The sequence below is a fragment of the Balaenoptera ricei genome, chromosome 7, assembly GCF_028023285.1.
Source record: "Balaenoptera ricei isolate mBalRic1 chromosome 7, mBalRic1.hap2, whole genome shotgun sequence".
NCBI lineage: Eukaryota > Metazoa > Chordata > Mammalia > Artiodactyla > Balaenopteridae > Balaenoptera > Balaenoptera ricei.
Genome location: NC_082645.1, coordinates 38,677,232 through 38,695,380, shown reverse-complemented (window position 1 = coordinate 38,695,380; position 18,149 = coordinate 38,677,232). Strand labels below are relative to the sequence as shown.

General features: G+C 34.6%; 1 pseudogene; it reads right to left on the bottom strand.

The window, feature by feature from the left end:
• Positions 1–17,335: 17,335 nt before the first annotated feature.
• On the bottom strand, positions 17,336–17,773 carry LOC132368482 (large ribosomal subunit protein uL24-like; annotated as a pseudogene).
• Positions 17,774–18,149: the final 376 nt, after the last annotated feature.

Sequence of the window (18,149 nt, the reverse complement as noted above, 5' to 3'; positions counted from 1 at the left end):
CTCAGGCTAAACTACACTGGATTTTCCTACCTGTTTAAGCATGCAAATTAGGCAAAACACTTAACTGCACTTTATTGTGCTTCATTTTAACTTAGATCAGAAGAATTTTAATCAAAGCAGTACTGAGGCTTTAGGGGAAACTTAATTGTACGAATGTTTGTAGTAATCTTAACTGGTCAAAATATATGCACTTCTTCATATTCAAAATCAGTTATTACTAGCTACTCTAGCAAATAAGTGATAATTTTATCCCATTTTTCAGGTGAACATATACAAAGGTTAAATGGCTTGCCCAGGGGCACAAATTGAATCAGTAGCAGAAGTAGGATTATAACTCCGAACTACTGACTCAAAGCTTCGTCCAATGAGCCATGCTGTTTCTCAAGTAGTAAGCATATTAATTGTCCTTAAAAGCAGGAAACAGAGCTCTAAGTGGAGCATGTTCCATCCAGAAGACCTATGCTACATAGTAGAGAGACCTACTTCTCTCACTTAAAAAAAAAATTACCCACCAAACTGTCAATCTCATCTTTTTGTAAGGAGGAAATATATGTTATATATTCAAAAAGTAGTGCAAAATATATGTCATTAAAAGGCACTAAATTTTGTACTTGTAAAACCAAACTGACATTAGACCTGGGATACACAGAATAGTGAATCTTCAATATTAGATAAACACCTACATAATTCAGGAATCCATTTTCCCTTTGTGATTTAGGCTAATCATTGAAAAACAGCAACTGTACAAATTTTATTTAATATTTGAATAGAGGCTTTCCTGACTCATTTTTCTTATTTCAAGTCCACCCAGGTACATAATTTTTCTGACTCAATTTTAACTCTGCAGTTTTAAAACCACAAACAAGAAGACTATGTTGAAAGTAGAGATTAAGGAAAATTGCAAATTGAAGGTAAATGGTTCAACTTCCACTTCTGGCTATGATAGAATAGCTTATACTACTTTAACTCTCGTATTGAGAACAACTATTTAAAAGTATATACAACAATTGTTTGAAGTCACTAGACAGGAACTAAGGAAGCCAGCACTGGAGGGACCAAGATCCCAGAGAGGAGAAAACTATAATAAATTGAGCTCCACATTCACCTCAGATGTTCACTTATATATTTGCAGATTCATGGCATGGGTAATACAGGCTAAGAAAGTGTCAGCCTGGGCTTATAGCCGTCTCACTGGAGTAGGGAGACAGATGTTAAAGCTTGAGTGTAACAGGGTGATTAGGACTTGCAAGACTAAGATCCAGAAGTTGAAAAAATTACAGAGGAGGAAGCCCAGACTTCTGTGTGATTTCCCCTTACGGCATGTGCTGACTCAAACCGTGCAGGGTAAAATGCAGAGAAACTAAGTGTAAAGGAACAGCTTGGAGGTTAAAGAGTGAGCAGAGATTTTTGGCAGTCTTGGAGACCTTGGGAGACAAAGATGAAAATTTAGAGACCATCAAGGTGCAAGAGCCCAAGTAAACACCTCAGGATTTCATAAGATAACCCAAGAAGTCTACTCCTTAAAAATTAAAGGCTATGCTTTAAGAGTTAGAACAAACTGGAAATTGATGATGCTAAAAGTCTGAAATCCAGCATCAACTGGAGTAATGTAATAAGTCCATACATTACATGACTGGGGCATATTAAATCCTTTCTGGAAAAAGATAACTTTATGTAGAGTCTGCAATTCTTTTACACGCAATGTTCAGCATCCAATTTAAAAATTACCAAGTATATAAAAAACAGGACCAAATGGAAATGCTAGAACCAGAAATTACAAGAACTAAAACAAATTGAAATATGAGTTTATAATGGATTAGGCACATTAAGAGAGAAGGATAGTGAACTAAGAGAGAAGGCTGTCAAAAATATTCAAATTTAAATATAGAGATTGAAAGAGGTAGAAAATACAGGCGAATAAGAGCTATGTGGAAAAGAGTTTAAAAGTCTGATATACCTGTACTTGGAGTCCCAGAAGGATAGAAGTGCATGAATTGAACAAAAGCAACATTTCAAATACTATTGGCAACTACTTTTAGAAAACTGATGAAAGACAGGAAGTCATAAATTCAAGAAGCTCCACAACACCACAGGAGAAATACAAGGAAGCTATACCCAGAGCATAATAATCAAACATCTGAAAAACAATGATAAAAATAAATGTTGAAAGTAGTCAGAGAAAAAATATATATATACATTACTTTCAAAGGAGCAAAAGTAAGATTTAAGTCTGACTTTTTGATACAAACTATGGAATCCAGAAGACAATGGAATGTCATCTTTAAAGTTCTGAAAGAACGTAATTCCCAACCCAAAATTCTATACTCACAAAATGTCCATCAGAAAAGAATGTGAAATAAATACACTTTCAGACAAACAAAAGCAGAGAGAATTTGCTGCTAACAGATCTATAGTAAAAAAAAATCTAAAGGAATTTTTTTCAGGTTTACACATGGAACTGCAGGAAAAAAATTAAGAACACAGGGAAGGGTAAATTAGTAAATCTATACAAATAATAGTAGTAATGCATTATAGGATATAAAATATATGCAGGATTTAAAATATATGCAGGGTTAAAATAGATGACAACACTAAAAGTGTTATCCGAGAAGTGTAAATGTACTAATTTAAGGTAGACTGTAACAAGCAAAGGATGAATGCTGGAATCTCTTATTTATGATAACCAACAAAATAACAAATATATAACTAGTAATCTAATAGATGTGGCAAATGGAATAATAAACACTTGATTAACCTAACAGAAGATGTTATAATAGGAAACATATAGTAAGAAGGTAGATTTAAATCCAAATACAGCAATAATTACACTTAGTTGGATTAATACTCCAATTAAATGAAAAAGATGGTCAAAGTGGACAGAAAAACAATAACCAACTGTATGCACCTTATGAGATACACCTTAAATATAAGGACTCTTAAATGTATAAAGTAATAGTTATAAAAAATATAATATGAAATAATAATCAAAAGAAAACAATGTAATTATACTTATACCAGGCAAAGAAACTCTAGGGCAAAAAGTATTACTAGAGAAAAAAATGAGTGCTTCATAATGATAAAGGGATCAACAAGATTATAAACTTAAATTTTAATATAACTTACATAATAATAAAGTCTTAAATATGTAAATAATGATATTACAGATAAAAAATTTTCAGTAGTTTGTGTCTTTCTAGTATTAATACTTTGTTCATTTCATCTTGGTTGTCTAATTTGTTGACATACAGTGTTCAAAGTATTCCATTATAACCTTTCCTATTTCTGTAAGATTGGTACAAATGGCCCATTTTTCATTTCTAATTTTAGTAATTTGAGTCTTCTTTCTCAGTTCTTTTTCTTTTTTTTTTTTGATCAATCTAGCTAAAGGATTGCCAATTTTGTTGGTATTTTCAAATAACCAATCTTTTTCTTTTTTTTTAAATCAATCTAGCTAAAGCATTGCCAATTTTTTGATATTTTCGAATAATCGATCTTCAGTTTTGTTGTTTTTTCTCTATTTTTTTGTTCCCTACTTTATTTATTTCCTCTCTAATCTTTGTTTTTCCTTCCTGCTTGTTTTGGATTTAGTTTGCTCTTCTTTTTCTAGTTTCTTAAGGTGGAAGTTTTGGCTATTTGAGATATTTCTTCTTTTTTAATCTAGGCATTTATAACTATAAATTTTTCTCTGAGCACTTCTTTCACTGTATGTCGTAAGCTTTAGCATGTTGTGTTTTCATTTTCATTCATCTCAAAATATATTCTAATTTTCCTTGTGATTTTTAAAATTTATTTATTTATTTATTTATGGCTGTGTTGGGTCTCTGTTTCTGTGCGAGGGCTCTCTCCAGTTGCGGCGAGCGGGGGCCACTCTTCATCGCGGTGCGCGGGCCTCTCACTGTCGCGGCCTCTCTTGTTGCAGAGCACAGGTTCCAGATGCGCAGGCTCAGTAGTTGTGGCTCACGGGCCCAGTTGCTGCACGGCATGTGGGATCTTCCCAGACCAGGGCTCGAACCCGTGTCCCCTGCATTGGCAGGCAGACTCCCAACCACTGTGCCACCAGGGAAGCCCTCCTTGTGATTTTTTGATCCATTTGTTATTCAGGAGTGTGTTGTTCAATTTTCACATATTTATGAGCTTCTCAAATTTCCTTCTGTTATTGATTTTTAATATTATTACATTGTGGCCAAAGGACATATATTGTATGATTTCAATCATTTTAAATTTATTGTGGCTTCTTTTATGGCCTAACATATGGTCTATCCTAGAGAATTATTCCACATGCACTTGAGAAGAATGTGAATTCTGCTGTTGTTGGGTGGAGTGTTCTATAGTTGTATTTTAGGCCTAGTTGTCTTATACTGTCATGCACTTTTCAATTCTTGTTGATCTTCTCTCTCTATTATTGAAAGTAGGATATCGCTGTCTCAAACTTTTTTTTTTTTAATTTTTTATTGGAGTATAGTTGATTTACAATGCTGTGCCAGTTTCAGGCATAGAGCAAAGTGAATCAGTCACACACATCCGCTCTTTTTTTTGTTTTTTTTAAGATTCTTTTCCCATATAGGCCATTACAGAGTATTGAGTAGAGTTCCCTGTGCTATACAGCAGGTTCTTATTAGTTATCTGTTTTATATATAGTAGTGTGTATATGTCAATCCCAATCTCCCAATTTACCCCTCCCCCCATCCTCTGGTAACCATACGTTTGTTTTCTACATCTGTAACTCTACTTCTGTCAAACTGTTGTTTTTGAATTGTCTGTTTCTTTCTTGATTCCACAAGTTTTTTCTTCATGTATTTTGGAGCTCTGCTGTGAGGTGCATATATATTTAAAATTGTTATGCCATTCTGAGGGATTGACTCATTTATTATTATAAAATGCCCTTCTTTTTCTCTAGTAACCGTTTTTGTCTTAAAATCTACTTTGTTGGATATTAGTATAGCCACTCTAGGTCTCTTTTGGTTACTAGGTCTCTTTGGTTACAGTAACCAAAGAGATTTTTTTTCCTATTCTTTTACTTTCAACCTTTTTATTCTTTGAATCACACATGTGTCTTTATAGATAGCATATAGTTGGATCATTTTTTAAAAATTCATTTTGCCGATATCTGTCTTGATTCAAATGCTTAATTCATTCACATTTAATGTAATTACTGGTAAGGTAGGATTTCATTTACCTTTTTGTTTTTTGTGTTCTATGTCTTATGCCTTTTTTCCCTTTCTGTATTCTTTTTTGTTAGATATTTCCTAGTGTACTACTTTAATTCCCTTGTTGTTTATTCTATTACATTATTTTGAGGTTTTTTTTTTTTTTAAGTGGTTGCCCTGGGAATTACAATTAGCATACTAACTTAAAACAATCTACTTCAGATTATTACCAACTTAATTTCAATAATGTACAAAAACTTTGCTCCACTGTAGTTCATTTTCCCGCCCCAACTTTTGTGCTATTATTGTCATACAAATTATATTTGTATATATTAAGTCCATCAATGTGGTTTTATAATTTATGTGTATATCTTTTAATTCATACAGGGAAATAAAAGCATTACAAACAAAAATACATTTTTACTCTTTGTTTTTTGACAGTTTGACAATATGATTTGTCTGTGTAAAGGGGTTAATCTCTTTATGTTTAACATACTTTGGGTTTGTTGAGCTTCCTGGACCTATAGATTAATATTTTGTATCAAATTTGGAAAAGATTTGGTCATTGTTTCTTTAAATATTTTTTGTATCTCTTTCTCTCTTCTTCTGAGACTCCTATTATGCATATCTTGGTATTATTGATGGTGTTCCACAGATCTCTGAGGCTCTGTCCATTTTTCTTCATTAAGAAAATAATTTCTGTTTCTCAGACTGGACAATTTCTATTTGACCTATCTTCAAGTTTGCCCATTCTTATTCTGTCAGCTCAAATCTGACCTTGAGCCCCTCTGGTGAAATTTTCATTTTGTTTATTGTATTTTTCAATTCCAAATTTTCTAGTTGGTATATATATATATATATATATATATATATATATATATATATATGTAATTTCTATCTTTTTGTTGAAATTCTCTATTTGATGAGCCATCTTTCTCATACTTTAATTCTTTAGCTATGATTTCCTTTCATTCTTTAAACATGTTTACGGTAGCTAATTTAAATTCTTTGCCTAGTAAGATTTACATCTGAGATTCCTCAGAGGTAGTTTCCATTAACTGCTTTTTTCCCCTGTGTATTGGCCATACTTACCTGTCCTAGCAAGTCTTGTAATTTGTTTTGCTGTTGTTGAAAACTGGAGTTTTATATAATATAATGTGCTAACTTCATAAAGTAAAATCCCCTCCTTCCAGGGTTTATTGTTGTTGGTGTTTGTTGTTGTTATCATTCACAAGTTAATCTCTTTAAGTGTGTTGAAACAATGTGTCCAAGATTTTTCCAAGAGGATCTGTGTGTGTTTGTGTTGGGGCATGCCTTCAGTGCTCTGGCATTTTATGTCTGCCTTAGCCTTCATTTCCTATTTGCACAGTGCCTCTGGTTGTGCTGGAGGTGAAAGAATAGGGCCTTCCCTGGTCTTTCTGGGGCATGCACACAGCCGTGTATATGCATGTGGCCTTCTAGATACCCAGGAATATGTTGGAGCTTTCCAAAGCCCACTATGGACATCTATTTTCCAGAGTTCCCTTTTACATTTTTTGGCAAGCCACTTATTTTTCTCAAATGGTATCTCTGTTTTAAACAGCTATGATGTTAAACAATTGCTGCTGAATGTTTTTGACAGTGCCCTGGGATAGAGCTCTCCTCACTGAGCAAACTCTGGGTTAGGTAAAATAAAGACAAGCCTCATGAATGGGGCTTTTCCAGGAAGCTTCCAGACAGGTCAAATAGTGACAATTGACTGAGGACTTTTGGGGAGTTCCAAATCCATTCTGCCCCCTTCAGTGTCTACTAGGGTGCTTTTCACAGCTACTATGGTGTGAGGCTGCTTATTTTCAAGGCTACCATGGATCTGGGGAGAGGGCAATCAAAATAGGGCAAGTTAAAATGTCACAAAGCTCACTGTTTTTACCAAAATTCAATTGTTTTTCTTGAATAAATGCTCTTCAGATTGCTGTAAATCTTTGGTTTATTTCCAGACGTCTGAAGAATTTGATTTTGACAATTTTTAATAGTGTTCTCATTGCTTTTATAGGAGAGGAGATTTTCAGAGTGCCATTCCAAAAGTGCTTCTGTATTCTTAAAGTGCAATAATATACAGCAATAAAAATAATGAACAACTGCTTCATACAACCACAACTATGACTCTCACAGAAATAAGGTTGAGCCAAAGAAGCCAGACACAAAGAGTACATACCATATGATTTCATTTATATGAACTTCCAAAACAGTTAAAATAAGTCTATAGTGATTAAATTCAGAATAGTGGTTATCTTTGGGATAGTTGACTGGAATGAGGCATGAGGAAATATCCTAGGATCTTGGTAATGTTCTTTATTATCTTGACTTGGATGGTGGTTACATGGGTGTATTCATTTACTAAAATTCTTTGAGCAATACACTTTGTGAACTTTACTGTATGAATTTATACTCTCATAAAAACTTAAAAAATAAAAGTAAATGGTTAACCTCAAGCCCTTCTTTAATTCTTAGATATAGATTCCCTTGCAGAGTTTTATGCAAAGAGTAAAAGGTTTCATATTCAGAGTTAAGAGATTCATATATGTGCCATTGAGATATAGGAATGATTTGTTTTTAATACTATTGTTTATACTAATAACAGAAGCCTATGTGTCTGCAATGCTCTATAGTTCTTAAATTGCTTTCACATATCTTATCATCTGTACAACTCTTGAAGTTGGAGGTCAAATGTTATATTTTCCCTTGAGTAGACTCAGGTGTAGAGTCAGAATTTGTGAATAGCAGAGTAAAAATGGATACTTTTCATGTATTATTATTAGATGATTATGCTTCTTTACCACACTTACATTTTTTTTTAGAATATTGATAGTCACCAACTTATCAATATTAGATGGGTGCCCAAGGTTTTAGAATTCTCTATTAAATCATTCTTAAAAGATGATATTAATCCTTGATTCTTTAGGTAATCCCAGGATTCTAGGAATAGACAGAACTTTAAACCTCCTCTTTTAAGTCTCTCTGTGAGATACAAGGGTATTTGTCATTCAGCTTAAACATACCTCATGATGAGATTTCACAATGCTAATTCATTAAAATATCACATACTTTTTACAATAAGGAAGTTGTCCCATGATTATACTAAGTCTCTGTTTCTGCAGCCTGCTCTTTTTCAGCCTTCTACTCAAACATAGAATGATTGATCACAATCTATGATTCCTTTCTAGATATTTGAGGAATATTAAGACCTATACTCACATTAATGATCTTTTCCCTACTTCATTTAGGCTTTCCTCCTGTCATTTACTAAACATTCATATATTGGTTGAACTTCTCCCTGTCAGGAAGAAAGGGAGAAGTAATTGTCATTCTATCTATGCTATGAAGTCTTGTCATTCTATCTACGCTAAGAAGTTTTATTCTAGAAAACAGTACTCTGATTAAGACCTGGTCAGTGTTCAATATAAAGGTTTTGTTATTATTTTTATTGTTTCAGTTATATCATGATTACCAGATAATATTCTCCCTGTTCATGTAAATTTCTAACATCTATTTCTTTTATTTAGGTTATTTAATCTGCATTTGTCCCCATTAAAGGTCATTAGATTTGTGAAGATGACTTAGAATTTAATCATGTTTTCTTAAATAATAGGCATGCCAGCTAACTTTGCATGTTTGGCTAGTTTAATACGTATATTCTCAACATAAATTCTGAAATCACAAATGAGAATAATAAATAAAGCAGGGCCTACAAAGCTGCTATGCATTTGTGGATAGCTACTAGAAAGCCTTAATTTGCTTTTCAGGCAAATGAACAATAGCACACAAGTGAGAAAGTGCTATTTATAAAGAGAATAAGGGGCTATATAAATTTATTTATGCTTTGGCAATTAAGTTCCAAATGGCTGATGAAATGCCACTCTCAGATCCCAAACAGAAATCAACTTTAGCTGGATTTTCTCTGCCCCTCATTTTGAGCAAAAAACTTACCTTCTCAATCACTTAAAAATGCAAGGGGGGAGAGATTTCTCCTCCAAATATCTCTCTACAGCTTGATACCCTTTTCCCTCTCTGGAGCATACCTTTCCCATAATATCTACCAAAATACAGTATATACAATCTGTTCAGTTCCATGTCTGATATTACTATCCTTTTGGACACGTTTAGGAAAAAACTATAGATAGATGAAGTGAGTTACTGGTTAAGATATTGCTTCATTAGCTCAGTACAGCCTGAAAACTGTAAGCCATCTCTCTTAAGCAATCTCAGTTCTTTCATTTTCTGCTCTCTCCTTGAGTCCAAACCCTTGAAATCACTGCCTTTTCTTTCTAGTTCAGTCTACCCCCATTCTCAAGCTGAGGGCAGATAAATCTTTTTGGAAAACCATATCGTTGAAGGTGCAGGGTCCTTTTCTGCCTGGATCAGTTTCAGGCTAAAGCTGAAGTTCTTGTAGGCATCTGAATGTTCAGTCTGTCCAGGGTCACTGGGATCAAACCCACAGAAATCCCGTGATCAGGCTTCCTTCCTTTATTCTGGATGTGTGATAATATGCAGAGATTGCTTGAGCTCAGCTTTTCATTATCAGCCCTTCCTGAGTTTGTTCTTCACCTTCTTTTTTCATGTTCTTTACCATCTGAGCCTAGAGTTTCTTAAAACCTTATTTCTTCCTAGCACCCCTGTGTAATCCACACTCTGTTCCCCTCTTTCTTCCTCTAAACATATACAAACAATATCAATGACCTACCTGAGTGGCCCCCAGTTTCCAGCATTCAGGGATTACCACCACTTTGCTATTACTACTCTACTTTTCTCATCAAATTATTAAATACAGTAAAGTAATAGTACATTTCACCTCAATTATACTTTAATCTCTCTCTCTGGACATAGATCCAGTTTGGGGGATGATGCCAAGGGTAATTTAGAGGATATCTGATAAGATGCACCACAGCAAAAGAGATTGAGGATATACTTTAAGCTTTACTTATTTTAATTTTTTTGTTATAGAAAATGTTCAAAATATACCAAAGTAGAGGAATACTATATTGAACTCTCAGGTATCCATCATCCAATTTCTACAATTATCAGTTATTTTTTTTTAATATATTTTTGGCCACTGTATCGTATTAAAATTGCTTTCTCAAAGATTATTATCCCTGATGACCAATCTGTTTTTTATTCTAAATCTGGTCCTGAAACCGAAATAAAACACAGGAAAAAAAGAGGAGAAAAAGAAAAACAAACAAACTGAATACAGAGGGATATCTCTTTTATATTATCTTTACCACATAAAGCAAGTTGCAACATAAAGTGTCTTATAAATTCTCCCTTGAAAAAATGGCTGAAGGGAATTCTAGATTATTGGAGTTTGCTTTTCTTTTATCACACTAGTGTTGTCATAGTTACCCTACAATGTATTCTTCAATGAAACCTCTGGACAAAAGATAGAATCAGTTTCAATCAAGCAGGTTAGGGTCTGGGGATATCTATTTATGAGGAAGTATCAACAGCTGCAGCATCTCATCAATAAGAGGGAAGAAGTTTTCAGAGAGCTAAAGTAGTCTGGTTTATACCCCTTCTAGGTAATGGAAGAATCTGACAAAGCTACAAAGAGTAGTTAGCCATCACTGTGTTTCCAGTGATTCACATGATGACAGTGAATCAAATGATATTTAGTGGAAACCTGTCATGAGGATAGTTTCCTTCATATCTTTATTGATGAGATAAAAGAATTCAGAGCATACTGTTAGACTCATAGTGAGCTGAATTAGGTGGTTTGCTAATATCCTAGGGCCCAGAGAGAAATGACCTTGAAAGTTGGTAAAATGTTAGTCTGAAAACAGGGTGTGGAATCAGAGGTGACAAATAGAAGGTGAGGTTTAAGTACAAAGAAACTCCCATACATTCAGTTTGAAAGATAATTCTTCCACTATGCTTTTCATTTGATGGACTTGCACTAAAACAATGTATCCATATGGATCTTTAAAAAAAACTTTAAAATTCTGCATACAAAATGGAGGAGTCTCCACGATTAATGGCACAATCAACAAAAGTAGAGAAAATTTTAGCTTACAAAATAAGATTTAAAAGGTGTAAAGTATGTTCTGAAGAATGCTATGGTCTGAATGTGTGTGTCTCCCACAAATTCATATGTTGAAATCCTAACCCCCAAAGGTGACTGTATTAGGAGGTGGACTGTATGGGGGTCTTAAGTCACGAGGGTGGAGCCCTCATGAATGGCATTAGTATCCTTATAAAAGAGGTTCCAGAGATATCCTTAGCCTCTTCCACCATGTGAGGATACAATGTAAAGTCTGTGACCCAAAAAGGGCCCTTGATCACCCAGGCTGGCACTGTGATCTCGGACTTCTAGGCTCCAGAACTATGAGAAATAAATTTCTGTTGTTTATAAGCTACCCAGTCTGTGGCATTTTGTTATAGCAGCCTGGGCAGACTAAGAGAAGGAAAATACTGAATGGTCTATTTTGGTGGGGTTTTTTTTTTTTTTTTTGGTATGTTTAGAAAAGATTAAAAAGAAGAGAAAGATTTAAAGGAGCACACATTCTATTTGGGCAGAATTCCCTTACTCTTAGGTAAAGGAACAAAAATAAGTAAAAAATATATTCTACTTAGTTCTCTTTCCAAAGTGTAGCTTTGACGGTGTACTTTTTAGTAGAAAGAGTCCACCGGCAATGAAGAAGATAGTTTTATTTATTTACTTATTGATTTGGTGGGTTTTTGGGTTTTTTTAATTGAATCATAATTGACATATAATATTATATTCGTTTCAGGTATACAACATTGTGATTCCATATTTTTATATATCATGAAATGATCACCATAAGTCTAGTAACCATCTGTCACCGTACAAAGTTATTATAATATTATTGACTATATTCCCTATGCTGTACATTACATCCCCATAACTTATTTATTTTATAACAAGAAGTTTGTACCTATTAATCCCTCTGACCTATTTCACCCATCCTTTGCCCCCTCTCCTCTGGCAACCATAGGTTTGTTTTCTGTATATATGAGTCTGTTTCTGTTTTGTTCTTTTGTTTTGTTTTTAGATTCCACATATAAGTGAAATTATACAGTATCTGTCTTACTGTGTCTGACTTAACTTCAACTAGAATAATACCCTCTAGGTCTATCCTAGTTATCGCAAATGGCATGAATTCTTTCTTTTTTACTGTTGAGTAGTATTCCATTGTATATATACCACATCTTCTTTATCCATTCATCTATTGGTGAACACTTAGGTTGTTTCCATATCTTGGCTATGGTAAACAATGCTGCAATGAACATGGGAGTACATATCTTTTTGAATTAGTGTTTTTGTTTTCTTCAGATAAATACCAAGAGCTGGAACTGCTGTATCATATGATAGTCATACTTTTAATACAACTCAGTACTGTTTTCCATAGAGGCCACACTAACTTACATTCCCACCAACAGTGCATGAGAGTTCCCTTTTCTTCACATACTCCCCAATAATTGTTATTTGTTGTCTTTTTGATAATAGCCATTCTGACGAGTGCAGTGTGAAGGTGTGAAGTGGTATCTCATTGTAGGTTTCGTTTGTATTTCCCTGATTATTAGTAATGTTGAGTATCTTTTCATGTTCCTGTTGACCATCTGTGTGTCTTCTTTGGAAAAATGTTTATTCAGGTCCTCTGCCCATTTTTCAATTGGGTTTTTTTTTTTTTTTGATATTGAGCTGTATCAGTTCTGTATATATTTTGGATATCAATCCCTTATAGGATATATCATTTGCAATTATCTTCTCCCATTCAACAGGTTGCCTTTTTGTTTTGTTGATGGTTTCTTTTGCTGTGCAAAAGTTTTTTAGTTTGACGTAGTCCCATTTGTTTACTGTTGCTAGAAGATAGTTTTAACTGACCTTTCACTCTCCCCAGCAGCAAATGGTTGCTTATGACTAGGGCCCTAAAGGAATAGCTCCTCTGGGGTGGCACAGTCTTTCCCTGTCCTGTACCCTAAAATGTCATATGTTCACATAGTTCAAAATTTTCAAAATATGTAAAAAGGAACACAGTGAAAAGTTTTGCTCTCACCCTGTCCACCATTTACATAGCTCTCTCACACACACATACAGAGAGCACCATAATCAGTTATTATTTTCTTATATGTTCTTGCAGAGTTTCTTTATACATCTTTTTTAAAAAAGTAGCATACAACATATCCTGTTTTATCAATTACTATTTTTTTTTGCTTTTAACAATACATCTACATATTAATGATCAATACTAGAGAGATCCTCACTTTTTTAAAGCCACTGTGCAGTACTTTACACTGTAAATGTTCAATGACATTTTAACCATTCTCTTATTGATGAGCATGTGAGTTGTTTCTAGTTTTTATTTCAAGCAATACATGCCTGGATAATGTTACACATAATGTCATTTCACACGTGGGCAAATATATCTGTAGGATAAATTCCTAGAAGTGCAATTGTGAGTCAACGGGTATATGCAGTTTCAATAAACCTTGCAAAATTTTCTTTCATCAGAGTTGTACCAATTTCAACTCTCCCTAATGTATGAGAGGGCCTGTTTTCCTATAAGCAATAAAATGTATTATCAAGCTCTTAGACCATTGCCAATCTGAAAAATGGTAGTATCAGTGTAGTTTTAACATGTATTTCTTTTCTTACGAGTGGACTTGATCATCAACTTATGTTTACAGGCCATTTAGATTTTCTTTCTATGACTTGAATATATATATCTCTGCCTATCTTTCTATTATATGGTTGGTCTTTTATTGGTATCTAGTAGTTCTTCATATGTTAGGGAGACTAGAATTTATCTGTGATGAGTTTCTCAGTTTGTAATTTACCTTTTGACTTTGTTTATAGTTTTATATGTTGTTAAATTTATTATTTTCTTTCATGGATTCTAGATTTTTAGTCATAAAGACCTTCTCCACTGAAATACTAAAAAGGAACTTCTTGTGACTTCTTCTAATACTTATATGCTTTCACTATTTTGTATGAACATCTTTCATTCATTTGAAATGTATCCTGGTTGTACTAGAGTATGGTGTGTGGTATGAATCCAACATCTTTTCTCCACAAGTAGTCTGCCATCATTTATTGAGGTGTTTACCTCTTCACTGCTGATTTGAAATGCTATATTTTTCATATATTGAATTGCAGTATGCATTTGGAATTATTTCTGGACTTTGAATAATATTCTATTAGTCATTTTATCTAATGATGAACCAGTACCACACTATTTAAGTGTCCAGGTTTTTATGTTTTAATATCTGATAGTGCTAATTTGCCCTCATTGCCCCTTTTTCCCCTCAGTTTTTCTGCCTATTTTTTTTTTTTTTATAAATTTATTTATTAATTGAGTGATTTTTGGGTGTGTTGGGTCTTCGTTTCTGTGCGAGGGCCTTCTCTAGCTGTGGCGAGCGGGGGCCACTCTTCATCGCGGTGCGCGGGCCTCTCACCATCGCGGCCTCTCCCGTTGCGGAGCACAGGCTCCAGACGCGCAGGCTCAGCAGCTGTGGCTCACGGGCCTAGTTGCTCCGCGGCATGTGGGATCTTCCCGGACCAGGGCTCGAACCCGTGTCCCCTGCATTGGCAGGCAGATTCTCAACCACTGCGCCACCAGGGAAGCCCCTCTGCCTATTTTTGATTAATTATTTTTCCATATAAACTTTACGATCACTTTGCCTTGTTTCAAAAACCCCACTGTCAATATTTTTCTTATTGGGCTCATGTTGAAATTATAAATTAACTCAGAAAGAATTGACATCTTTTTGGTATTTACCAACTAGGTACATCTTCCCTTTGTACAAAATTTCTTATATGGTTTCCAGTAGTGTTTTAACATTTCTTATTAAGTTTATAAATGTGCCTTTCATCTTTTTTTTTTTTTAAATGAGTACTAGAATCCATTATATATTCATGCCGTTTGTTGTCTTCTGTGTATTAATTTTGTGCCCCATTACCTTGCTAAATAGCTTTTTGGTTGAATCTCTTGAGTTTTCTTGGTATATAATCATAATACTTAGCTGGATGAATCCTAATGGATGCTGTGGAGGAGGAGAAATTGTGCTTTTCAGTTTAGTGGACGGAAGTTCCTTCTGACAAATCTCAAGAATGACAAATATGGACATATTATGGACTCTTTGATACTCTAGACCAGACCAGGTAATGCCCAGTATTCAAAAGCTGTAGAATCATTTTAGGAAGGATTTACTGGAATAAGGATTGTTTTCAAACAAATAATTCATTATTATCTTAATCTCAGTTATCATAATTGTCATCACATGTTACATGTAAATATAACTTGTATTGAAAAATTAACTAATATAAAGCTACCTATTTGTTACCACCATTGTTATTACCAAAAATTTCAAAGATATCTCTAGGATATCCATGTAAGGTTCAATGGAGTTTAACTCTAATACAATGTGGCACAGAAAAAAAATCCAGTTGTATGCAACTAACTGTCCATCAGTCTTGCAGTAGAATTTGTGGTTAAGTAGCTTAGATGAGTTGCTTGGTTTGTGATGGGCACAGAAAATCCTCCTTGCTGAAGTTACTAAACCCTCATCACCTAACAATGATATCCTCTGTTGATCTTCAGGGCATGGTGTCTCATCTGTTTAGTTTGGCCTTTTATTTGACTTTCATTGACTTTGTGGCCAAGCCTGTTTTCTTTGTTTGATATGTTAACTCAAATATGTAGGTGAACTCAACCATTTAGTGACGGGCATGTAATTTTTAATAATAACACTTATTTTATTTGATAATATAATGCAATTTTCACTAGTAAATGGAGAAGCAAATGTTTGACTTTTGAGTAATAGCTTGCTATCTTTTAGAGGAGTTGTCCAACTGTCTTTTGCTAGGAAACACAGACTTCTGGTTGCTGAATTCCTGCCAACTTTTTTTTTTTATATATACAGTGTTCAACCTTAGATTAGATATATACAACTTAAGGTCTTCTTAAAGTGCTTGCTAGGATATTAGCACCTTTTAGTGCTAGTTTCTGGAGAGCTGCAGCTGTCACCCAAGTCTTAGTACTGAGCTAGCCATAATAACATGAAATTTGGTGTATTGAAGAATCTTCTCATTTGAGGTACATCACAAGTTGTCCATATTAGAAAAAATATACACAATCCTACTGGGCTGTGTGCCAATGAATATAAAAGACGTACAATAGAGGAACCAAAGATTGTGAACGTGTAGATTTGTACCTGTTGGTACTGAAATCCTGATTTGGTCTAGTAAATTCAACTTTATTGCCTTGTCTCTGCTTCGGTTGAATCTCAATATTTTACCTCTCGTCTACAAAATTCTCTAAAAATAAAGCCAAGATATAAAATGCTTTTAAAATCCTAAATAAGTTTTATATAAATTTCAGTTTTCTCTGAGACATTACTTCTAAAATAAAACCAGTGAAACTTCAGAACAAATAACATGAAGAAATGATATCTTAAGTCACTACTCTGTGTGCATTGAGAGATGCTGGCACTTGGAATACTCTCATCAATAGGGGGCTTCTTTTGGTTTCAAGTGTGAATTACTTATATAAATGTCCCTTTAGAATCTGTTTATGTAGAGACCATACGGGATGTTAGAAAATGTTTTCACTTATTTTACAGGCCTTTGATTTGCTAATATACTTATGTTTCAATATTCAAAAGTCATTCATGTAACCTTTTCTTTTATTGATGTGGTTTTGAAAAGTTTCAGGTACCTATGTGCAAATGCTTCTCAAGAACATTTCCTTGTCTCTGGGGTGTGCTATGACTTTTACCCTCTCTTTGTCTTTTTCTGGATTATTTTTAAAACATAGTGGTCTTCAAACGTAGTGCATGTTTCAGAGAAAAGAAGAAGACTTGGAGAAGAGCAGAGGTAGAGCCAAGCCCATGTTTCTTCACGTGGCCAGCAGAAGGGCAAAGGAAGGCCTTCTCTACTATTTTATGATTGACCAAAATAAGAGAACACTTTAATAAAAAGGTCCCTAATTTTATTCCTGGAAGTCTTTCATTATCTCAGTCTTCTGGCCCAAACTGATAGCAAATCAACAAGCAAGAACTTGAAACAATTTCTCATCCTTTTGCACAGTGGGAGTATGGGGCAGCTGGTAGGATTAGGGAGTTGGGTTTTTTTGTTGTTGTTGTTGTTGTTTTTCATTTTAGCAGGTATTAGTGAAGGTTGTATATAAATTACTTTATTCCCACATCTTCTCAATTGTTTCTTCCCTCTTTTGGCCCTTTTCCTCTCCTACTTGGCAAGATTTGGCTTTTCATCCAGAGATCTTTTTGCCACCTTTGTTCACTTTTAGCCTGGTGATAATCACCTTGCTGGGTTGAATGCCCATATGGGCAGTTGTGCCACTGGCTTCTCCTGCTGCACACGTTCAGTGTAGATGATACATTTCTTCCTGTAAACTTGAACTGGTTTGCCAATTTGCTGACCTTTGTAGTGTCCTCACACAACCTGAACGTTATCATCCTTTCAGATGGACATGGGTTGGACATTGTACCTCTGTCTCAGCTCTTTGGAAAGAGGGAAAGACGTAATCTTCCTGCGAAAGTGGGAAAGTGAGTTGAAATGCTTTTGTGTGGTCCTTGCTCTGGTCACAAGTCACAAAGGGATTGAACTTCATTTTGGCTGTTGCTGCTTCGGTAAAGACCACAACAGGGAAGAGAAGATGGAGTTTTCAGAGAAGTTTCTCTAACTGTAATCTCTTCATTTGTTTGAGTGTGCAGTTCTGCCTTTCTAATCTCTGGTTAGCCTTTTGCCTGACCTACTCAGTGTTTTTCCTTTGAAAAGCTGGGATTTATAATTTTCACATACTTGGAATCCTAGTCAGGCATTTAGTTGCCTGTTTTAAAATTAAGGTTTGGTTTAATCTTTTTTGTTGCTGTTGCTGGTGGTAACTTTCTTTCTAAGTTTAAAGAGGCATGTTTTAGACATATATTAGGAAGAGAATGGCCTCTGGAGTCAGACATGTCAGGGTCTGAACCTGTATTCCCCATGTA